The sequence below is a fragment of the Drosophila navojoa genome, unplaced genomic scaffold, assembly GCF_054131105.1.
Source record: "Drosophila navojoa isolate 15081-1374.11 unplaced genomic scaffold, UAZ_NAV_1.0 NAV_Backbone_89, whole genome shotgun sequence".
Classification (NCBI taxonomy): Eukaryota; Metazoa; Arthropoda; class Insecta; order Diptera; family Drosophilidae; genus Drosophila; species Drosophila navojoa.
This window is the reverse complement of record NW_028301741.1, coordinates 8107-17547: the sequence shown is the minus strand read 5'-3', so window position 1 is coordinate 17547 and position 9441 is coordinate 8107. Positions and strand designations below refer to the sequence as shown.

The 9441-nt window shown below is 34.4% G+C and overlaps 1 long non-coding RNA gene across 1 annotated transcript; it reads left to right on the top strand.

Moving 5' to 3' along the window:
• The first annotated feature begins 784 nt into the window (after nucleotides 1–784).
• Nucleotides 785–8352, top strand: LOC149090483 (uncharacterized). Its single transcript, XR_016197591.1, has 2 exons — nucleotides 785–1297; nucleotides 1336–8352. It is a non-coding gene; the product is annotated as an uncharacterized LOC149090483 (long non-coding RNA).
• The last annotated feature ends 1089 nt before the right edge of the window (nucleotides 8353–9441 follow it).

Sequence of the window (9441 nt, the reverse complement as noted above, 5' to 3'; positions counted from 1 at the left end):
GTGGTGTCCATACTATTTAAAAAAGAACTCGAGTTAGGAAACTCGGGCACACAGGCTATGGCACGATTAATGCAAATGGAGAAAAAATTCACTTACTTATGAATGTAAAGACTTCATGGATAAAAAAAATGCCAATAAAGGAGTACAAGCTGATTACAGTGACATACGGGACTGCCGCCGCACCATTCTTAGCTGTTCGCTGTCTTCAGGAATTAGCAAACCAACACTGCCAAGGAAACGATCAGCTAATGAGAACAGTCAAAGAAGATTTCTACATTGATGACCTCATCACTGGTGGCCACTCGATAGAGGGCTGCATAAGCAGGCAGCCTTCTAAGAAAATGGGTATCAAATGATGACAGAATCATTTGAATCACTGGAATCGAAGATGGCGACTCAACCGAAAAAATAATCATACACAAAGACGAGTCTGTCAAAACCCTTGGGCTACAATGGGACCCCAAGAAGGATGTCTTTACCTTTGTTGTCGATTGCCCAAAATTAGAGCGCATTACAAAACGTCTAATTTTGTCGCAACTGTCAAGAATCTTCGATCCACTGGGATGGCTTACGCCAGTCACACTGCAAGGAAACCGCTAACCCGGGACGAAGAACTGGAGCCTAGTCTTGTCAATCGTTGGCAAGAATACGCAAGAGCATTGCCAGAGCTAGCCAGAATCAATATACCACGCTGTTCGGGAAAATCGAACACTGATCCAACGGAGCTTAATGGATTTTGTGACGCATCAGAAAAGGCGTATACAGCGGTGGTATATACTGTAACTGTTAGAGCGTTAAAATGAAAAACACTCCACATTTGCCGAATTCAAGATCTTAACTGAACTCTTTATTGCTTAAAATCCTAGTTCTTATATACCTAACAGAGACTCTTAAAACTACTTCCAGTCACTGGAAGGGTGCATTTTCTCACACAAACAAGTGCCCAGATGTTTACTTAAGTGTCCCTTTTTTTGAATCTTTGGGCCCAGGCTCACGTTACATTTACATATATTAGACGCTGCATTGGTCGCTGCAACTAAGGGATGACATATTTATTACTTTGTGTCGGATAACGCGCAGGTTATTCGAGTACTGTCTCTATTTTTATTATTATGTATGTTCATGTTTGAACATTCTGCCAGGGGCCCAAAAATGTTGTGGTTGTAAAAATTTTTATTTTTTGTTCGATGACTCGCAGGTCATCCAGTATTCGCATGTTTTCAAACATTCTGCCAGAGGGGCCAAAAATATATTTGCTTTTTTGTTTTCATTTTAATATTAGTTTGATAACGCGCAGGTTATCGAATAAATTTTTTTTTGTCGGATAACGCGCAGGTTATCGAGTATTTTTCTGTATATTTTTTATATTTCAAATTATATGGGACCAGGAAATGTTATAGCTTTTAATCGCCTCTTTACATTACATTTTCTTATTGTATATATGATTAATATTAATGCAATCAAAATACTTATTAACATAGAAGCATGACCTGATATGTGATGAAAATGGAGCCCTTTTAATTCTATATGGCTCTCCTTCATTTGCTGTATTGCTATTTGTAAATGCTCAATTTCTTTCGTATGATTTATTCTTGACAGTGCTAATGGGTTCCAAACTATTTTTGGAACGTCAACAATCTTTCCTACGTATGAGGGTGCGATTTTCTCGTATCTTTCAGTGTGAATATCATTATTATGAGCTATTATGGTCTTATCTCCTGATCGAGCTGTGCAATCTGATTTCATTTTCAACACACCCTGTTCTGGTAATTCTATTAGTTCTTGCTGTGCTCCCTTGCATCGTACGCTTAGCTTTTCATTAATCGGTACTTTAAATAACCACCTACTTTTACCTTCCAATTCAACCCAGTATGTTTTTGAATGAACTAATGTTTGATAGATACAGTTCGCCGGTCGGTTTGGCTTGAATGGTGATATTTCGCAGCTGTTATCGTTGGCATTATCCCAGGGCCAGTTACCTTCACATATGAGCTTGTTTGGTTGCCATTTTTTGCATTTATTTAATGTGGCTTCGGCCATTAAGTGGTAAGAATCAATTTCGAAGTTATACACTAAATATTCTGTTCTTTGGTGTACCATTATCATTTGGTCGTCATTGTAGACTGGTATTGGGATAACCTTATATAAATGAGATGGGTATCTGCTGAATAGCGGAATCTTGGCGTTAACTATTATTTTGTTGTCTATAAAGGTTCCTTTCGTTGTAAGTAATTGATATATTTCTTTTAGTTCTGTACCTGTCCTTTTCCCTGGTAAGACTAAATTCTCGGACAAACTTTCTTTTATCTTGGCTATTTCTTCCCCAAATTGGTAAGGCTTCAATATAACCGGGCTTAATCTGCTATGATTTATATCAATTAGCATATTTATTACCCCTGTTTGAATCTTGTCACATTCTTCAATTAAGGCATTTAATTGATTTGTTATCATAAAGAAATTAATTGCTTCCTTATACACATAATACGATTCTTTTAGCAATTCTGTCATATTGTCTATACGTATATTCATGTCATTGAAATGAATATTGATTTCCTCAGTGGTTCTTTTGAGTATATTTGCTGTGGAATCTATTATTGATGTCTGTTTCTCACTCAATTTTTTTATGTTATGTTGGTTGTCTAATAAACTGACCATGTTTTCTTCCATTTGTTCTCGATCGTCTGCATCCATTATCCCAAATAGCAAGTGATATAATGAGCCCATGAATTCGAAAGGTGCACGTTTGGTTCTTGGTTTATTTTGTAGTATAAATAGTTTGTTATTATCTTCTAATTCTGCTATTCGTCTTTTTGTATTATTTAGTATTATATTACATTGGTCCTCGAAACTCTGTAGTTTCGTACACACTGCTCTCATTTTCCCTTCTAATTCACTCCCTTTCTTTAACATGTCAAAATATGAATCTAGGTTATAGTAAATAATTAGATCCCATGATGAGGTTACTATTTCTACTTCACCCATTGGATCTAAATAGATTGCTGAGTTGTTACCTAATTTTGAAATTGTTATCTTATCGCTTTTCGTTACTTCTGCACTTGATACCTGACAGAAGAGAGCTAAGACTAGCATTGCCATTAGTACTTTTAGTCTTGATCCTCCTTTCCCTCTGCTAGATTGTCTTGTGCTTCTTAGGTCTGAGTCTTCATTTTTTAATTCACCTAGCTGACATACTTTATTGATTGGTCGTGTAACTAACCCTTCTTGAGATTTAACTTTTACGACTCTAACTTTATTGTCTTGGCCTTTGTGAACTTCTTTTATTATCCCTAGTGGCCATCTAGCAGGGTGACAATTTTCATCCTTTATTAATACTATTTGCCCTTCTTCTAAATTTGGCATCTCTTTTTTCCATTTATTTCTTTGCTGAAGGGTATATAAATAGTCATTTTTCCACTTATTCCAAAAATCTCTCCTCATTTTTTGGATCAGTTTCCATCTATCTAGGTTTCCTATTTTTTCTTCTCCTGTTGACTCCACTTCACTTACTGTGGGTCTACCTATTAAAAAATGTCCTGGAGTTAGTACTTCGATATTATCGATATCATCCCCTGTAGTGTATAGAGGTCTGGAGTTTAAGACTGCTTCAATTTGACATAATAGTGTCGTCATTTCTTCAAAGGTTAAATTGCTATCTCCTATTACTCTTTTTAAATGATATTTTACTGATTTTACTCCCGCTTCCCAGATTCCTCCAAAGTGAGGGCTTGCCGCCGGGATAAAATGCCACTTTATTTGTTCTTTTTCTAACGTTGAAGAAATTTTTGTATTTTCTTGAATTGTTTTCTTAAATTCTTTTTCTAGTTTTTTAGCTGCTCCTACAAAATTTGTACCGTTATCAGAATATATGTTTAAGCATTTTCCTCTCCTTGCAATAAATCTTCTCATTGCAGCTAAAAATGCATCTGACGTTAAGTCACTAACTGCTTCTAAGTGTATAGCTTTTGTTGCCATGCACACAAATAATGCTATGTACCCTTTATACATTTTTTGCCCACGATACTTAGAACATTTCATATAATAAGGCCCTGCATAGTCTATTCCCGTATTCAAGAATGGGTATGACATTGTAATTCTATTCATAGGGAGATTTGCCATTATTTGTTGTGTGGGTGTATGATTATATCTAGTGCATGTAATACAATTACGTAAGTATTTCTTTAGACAGTTTCTGAGTCCAATTATCCAATATTTTCTTTGAATATAGTTTCTCATTACATTAATACCTCCGTGCAGAGTGATAGTGTGCGCATCTTTAATTATTAAGTTAACTAAATGGCATTTGTCAAGAATAATTGGATGCTTTACGTCAAATCCAATACTAGCTTTCTCTAATCTTCCTCCTACTCGAAGTATTCCCTTTTCATCTAAAAATGGATTCAAACTAATTATTTTACTCTTATTTTGTAAATATTTTTTCCCCAACAGCTTTCCTATTTCTGTTCTAAACTGACATGCTTGTTGTTGTTTAATAATTAATATTCTAGCGTTATTTAATTCTTCTACTGTTATATATTTTTGTGGCTTTTGTATCGTTTTTTTGGTTATGATTTTAATAAATCTAATAATAAATGCTACTACTTTTTGTAATTTTTGCATACAAGAATATCGTTTGATTAATTCACCTATTATATTCTTTTCTGAGTTTTCTATCATAGTGTTCACACTTATTTTTTCTTCATCTACATTTTCTTCTTCTTTTGGCCAATGGTTCTTTGATTTGGCTAACCACTTTGGCCCATTCCACCAAATTTCGCATTCTACTAATTTATAAGTATTGATTCCTCTGGATGCTATATCTGCTGGATTGTCTTCTGATTTTACATGATTCCATTTAATTTCTGACATTTTCCTAATCTCATCCGTTCTTTTTCTAATGAATTTATTTTTATTCAATCCGTTTTGGATCCAAGCTAATGTGATAGTGGAATCACTCCACGCAAAGATTTCAACATTAATTTTAATCGATTCTGTTATTTTAGAAATGAGTTTTGTCAAAAGATGGGCAGCGCATAGTTCCAATTTGGGAATAGTTTTACGATTTTTCTTGGGATTAACTTTACATTTACTAGCTAATATCATTACCGAATTACCTACTTTGGCATATACTACTGCTGCATAGGCTTTTTCAGAAGCATCAGCAAACCCATGAAACTGTACTTCAATATCTTTTTGTATTTTGACCCACCTAGGTATTCTTAGGTTTTGTAGATGTTTCAAATTATCTTGATACTCTTTCCATTCTTTGATTTCTTCTTTGGATAGTTCTTCATCCCATTTTTTATCAGTTAGCCATAGCTTTTGCATAAACAGTTTCCCTATTATGGTCACTGGAGCTAACCACCCTAAGGGATCATATATTTTAGCAAGTGTTGATAAGACTGTTCTTTTATTTATTGTTTTAATATTGTTGTCAGTGAAACTAAATTTGAATTCATCTTTGAGGGGTTCCCACTGTAGACCTAATGTTTTTATTGACTCATTCTCTTCAATGCTTAACACCTTATTTTCTTCATTTCTGTCTATTTCTTCAATTATTTCTGATTTATTTGAAATCCACTTTCTCAGATTAAATCCTACTTTTGCTAGTTCACTGGAAACACATTCAACAATTTCTTTACAGTTTTGTATGGACTCAGCGCCTGTCATAAGATCGTCCATATAAAAATCTGTTTTAATTATTTCTTTAATTGTTGCGTTATTGCAATTATTGGCTATGTCTAAAAGAACTCTAGTGGCTAAGTAAGGAGCTGATGCAGTACCATAAGTGACTGTGGTAAGCTTAAAGTTCTTTAGTTTTTTACTTGGAGAATCTCTCCAGACAATATATTGAAATTCTTGGTCATGTTTTGCTATTTTTATTTGCCTATACATTTTTTCTATATCTGCTGATACTACATATTCCCAGCGTCGCCATTTTAATATAATGTCAAATATATCTTTTTGAACTCTTGGTCCCGTCCACATAATGTCATTTAGACTTTTCTTATTTGTTGTTTTTGCAGATGCGTCAAAAACTACCCTTAGCTTCGTTGTCAGACTACTATCTCTTAACACTGCCTGATGTGGTAAATAATATTTTCCTTCTTTATTTGTAGATATCATATGTCCTAACTGCAAGTATTCGTTCATGAAATTTGTGTAGTCTGTTCTTAATTTTTCATTTTTTTGCAGCTTTTTCTCTAAGCTAAGAAATCGAGCTATAGCTTGTGGCTTTGATTCTCCTAATTCATTTTCTTCTTTGAACGGAATTGTTACAACATATCTACCCCTTGAATCAATTTTTGTTGTATTCTGAAAATTTTTCTCACAAAATTCTATCTCTTTGACATCTTCTTCTTCTTCGTTTTCTAATTCCCAGAACCGATCTAGGTCTTCTATTGCAATACTTGTCGCTACTATCGTTGTTTTACCTTTTGATTTTGTACAACCTGATACAATCCAACCAAATTCAGTCTTTTGCCCAAGTAATCCATCTATCTTTACTATCCCATCTTTTAGTACGTGTGGATATAAGTCTGCACCTATTATTATGTCTACACGACCTGGTTTATAAAATTGTGGATCAGCTAAAGTGAAATTGTGCCATTGAGCCATGTCTATATTTGCTTTACTAACTGGGAGAGCTTTCATTAACTTTGATAATATGATGGCCTCAACCCTAAACTGTTCTTTATTTGGTTCTCTAGGTTTTATTATTAGCTTAACTTTGTGTTTCGACCTACAAGTATTTTCTGATGAGACACCACTTATTTCTGTCTCATTTCTGATTCTGGGTAAATTTAGCAACTGTGCGGCCTCCTCAGATATAATTGTTTTTTGAGATCCACTATCTATTAAGGCTCTTAAGTTAATATAATTCCCCTTTATTGCTTTAACTTTAATTATCGCTGTGGCTAATAAGGCCTCTTCATTTGTTACTACTGTATTAACTTTTTCTGTATTTATATGTAACATTGTATGATGAGGCTTCTTACAAAAGTAACAATTCATGCTACTTGTACACCTATTAGTATTCGTGTGTCTTAAACACCTCAAACATAACTGTATCTTTCTTGCAGCATCCAATCTTTCTCTTGGGACCATTGCCTTAAATTTCGTGCATTGCGTGGTACTATGACCTACTACTTTGCATATAGGACAATTGTAACCAGAGTGAATTTTCTTTTCCTCCTTATTTGAAGTGGATAATGAACAATGTCGCTGATCTAAGTAGTCTATTACGTCAGTCAGTAATTGTATTTCTTTTGTCTTTTTTATTTGGCTTTCGTATAATTGAAGTGCCTCTTTACTAAATTTTCTTAGTATTATGTGTGCAAAGATTTTATCAACTTCTTCTGAAAGTTGAGCCTTACTTTTAATTATATGTATTGACTCATTAATTGTATCAATAAAATAATTGATACTTTTGGATGAGTCAATATTTAAATTTGGAAGGTCCATTATTCGGTTCAATTGTTCCGAAAAAATTTTCCTTTTATTTTCATATCGCTTGGTAAGTAATTCCCAAGCGGTAGAATAATTATCTGCGGACCCCGTTAATAAATGAGCAACCATGCTCTTTGCTTCTCCTCGTAATGAGGATTTTAAGTAACTGAATTTGATAGAAGGAGTTAAATCTTCTCTTCTATCAATAAGGTCGCAAAATAATTCAGCGAATAAATCCCAATCTTTGACATCTCCAAAAAATATTGGGACTTGAATTTTTGGTAGACCCGGAAGGTTATCCATTTTTTCGTGGATTATGGGTTGAATTGGGGTGCCTTTTTTGGCTTCTAACGCACTGATTGCATTTTGCACATCAAAATCTAATTCATTAACCTCTTCGTCAAACATTTTGTTTGACACATATTTATTTCTTAGCTCCTGAACTAGCTTTGAAACTTTATTCCATAAATATTTAATTTTATTCTTTCGAATCTCGAAGATTCCTACGTTTCCTTTTGCAATGTCCTCATATACTTCTACTAAATATAGTTTTAACTGTTCGACTTTGCTTTCAAACTCTACTTCTTCTTCAGAGCTTTTGTGAACTGTGACTGCTCTAACATGCTTCACATCTTTATCTTCTTCTTTCTCAGCCCTCATAATTTCTAATTTCAAATCTTGTATGCTTTTCATCGCTTTATCAAATTCCTTATTGTTAAAGTATGCATGGTCTATTACCCCTACTTTTAACAATAAGGTATGATTATTTTCTAATTCTTCTTTTATTTTTTCTAACTCTCCTAAAATTTCGCTCGGTGGCCTAATTTCTTCAGATGAGTCTAGTTTTTTCAATCTGGACACTAAGTCCGATTGCATTTTCAAGAGCTTTATCACTTTTTCTGACAGCATTCTTTTTATTTTTATTTATATTTATTAAAAAAATTAAACTACGACTTATCTTTATCTTATCCGCGCTGTCCTCCTGTTGATCCAGTCTTCTCTGAAGGGGGCGCCTGATGATCTTGGTGATATTCCTCTTCCCGTTGGCCACTGACGGTTCTGATGAGTCGCTTTCTTTCGTCGAATTTCGCTGTAGTTTTACTCTGTCTCTCTTTTTGGATGGAGAACAGAAACCTTTTGGTAGTATTCTGCCTCTTCGCACTTTGCGCGAGAGAACAGAATTACTTCGATTTTTTATTTTTTTGAACCGAATTTTTCGGATTTTTATTTATTATTTTTTTTTTTTTTGTCTCCGCACTTCACGCGAGAGAACAGAATCACTTCAATTTTTGTTTTTGTTTTTTGTTTTTCTCTCTCCGCACTTCACGAGAGAACCGAACTTTTCGGATTTTTAAATTTTTTTTTTTTCTAGTCCCTTTTTGGGAATGCAGACCCACCAGCACTACAAATTTTCTTTTTTTTAAATTTGAGCACCACTTTTAGTTTATATATGTATATACTCTGTCTCTTACCACTGGCGGGGGAAAACAGAGTAATATACTATATTTTGTCTTAAGCTGAGTTTTAAAACTATCAGCATTAAGACGCTGGTTCCTTTCTCTGTGTCTCTTACCACGGGTGGGGGAAAACACAGAGAACGCCGAAGGACCAAAATGTTAGAGCGTTAAAATGAAAAACACTCCACATTTGCCGAATTCAAGATCTTAACTGAACTCTTTATTGCTTAAAATCCTAGTTCTTATATACCTAACAGAGACTCTTAAAACTACTTCCAGTCACTGGAAGGGTGCATTTTCTCACACAAACAAGTGCCCAGATGTTTACTTAAGTGTCCCTTTTTTTGAATCTTTGGGCCCAGGCTCACGTTACATTTACATATATTAGACGCTGCATTGGTCGCTGCAACTAAGGGATGACATATTTATTACTTTGTGTCGGATAACGCGCAGGTTATTCGAGTACTGTCTCTATTTTTATTATTATGTATGTTCATGTTTGAACAGTAACGAACATTCGGTTTATCCAGAGTCTAAG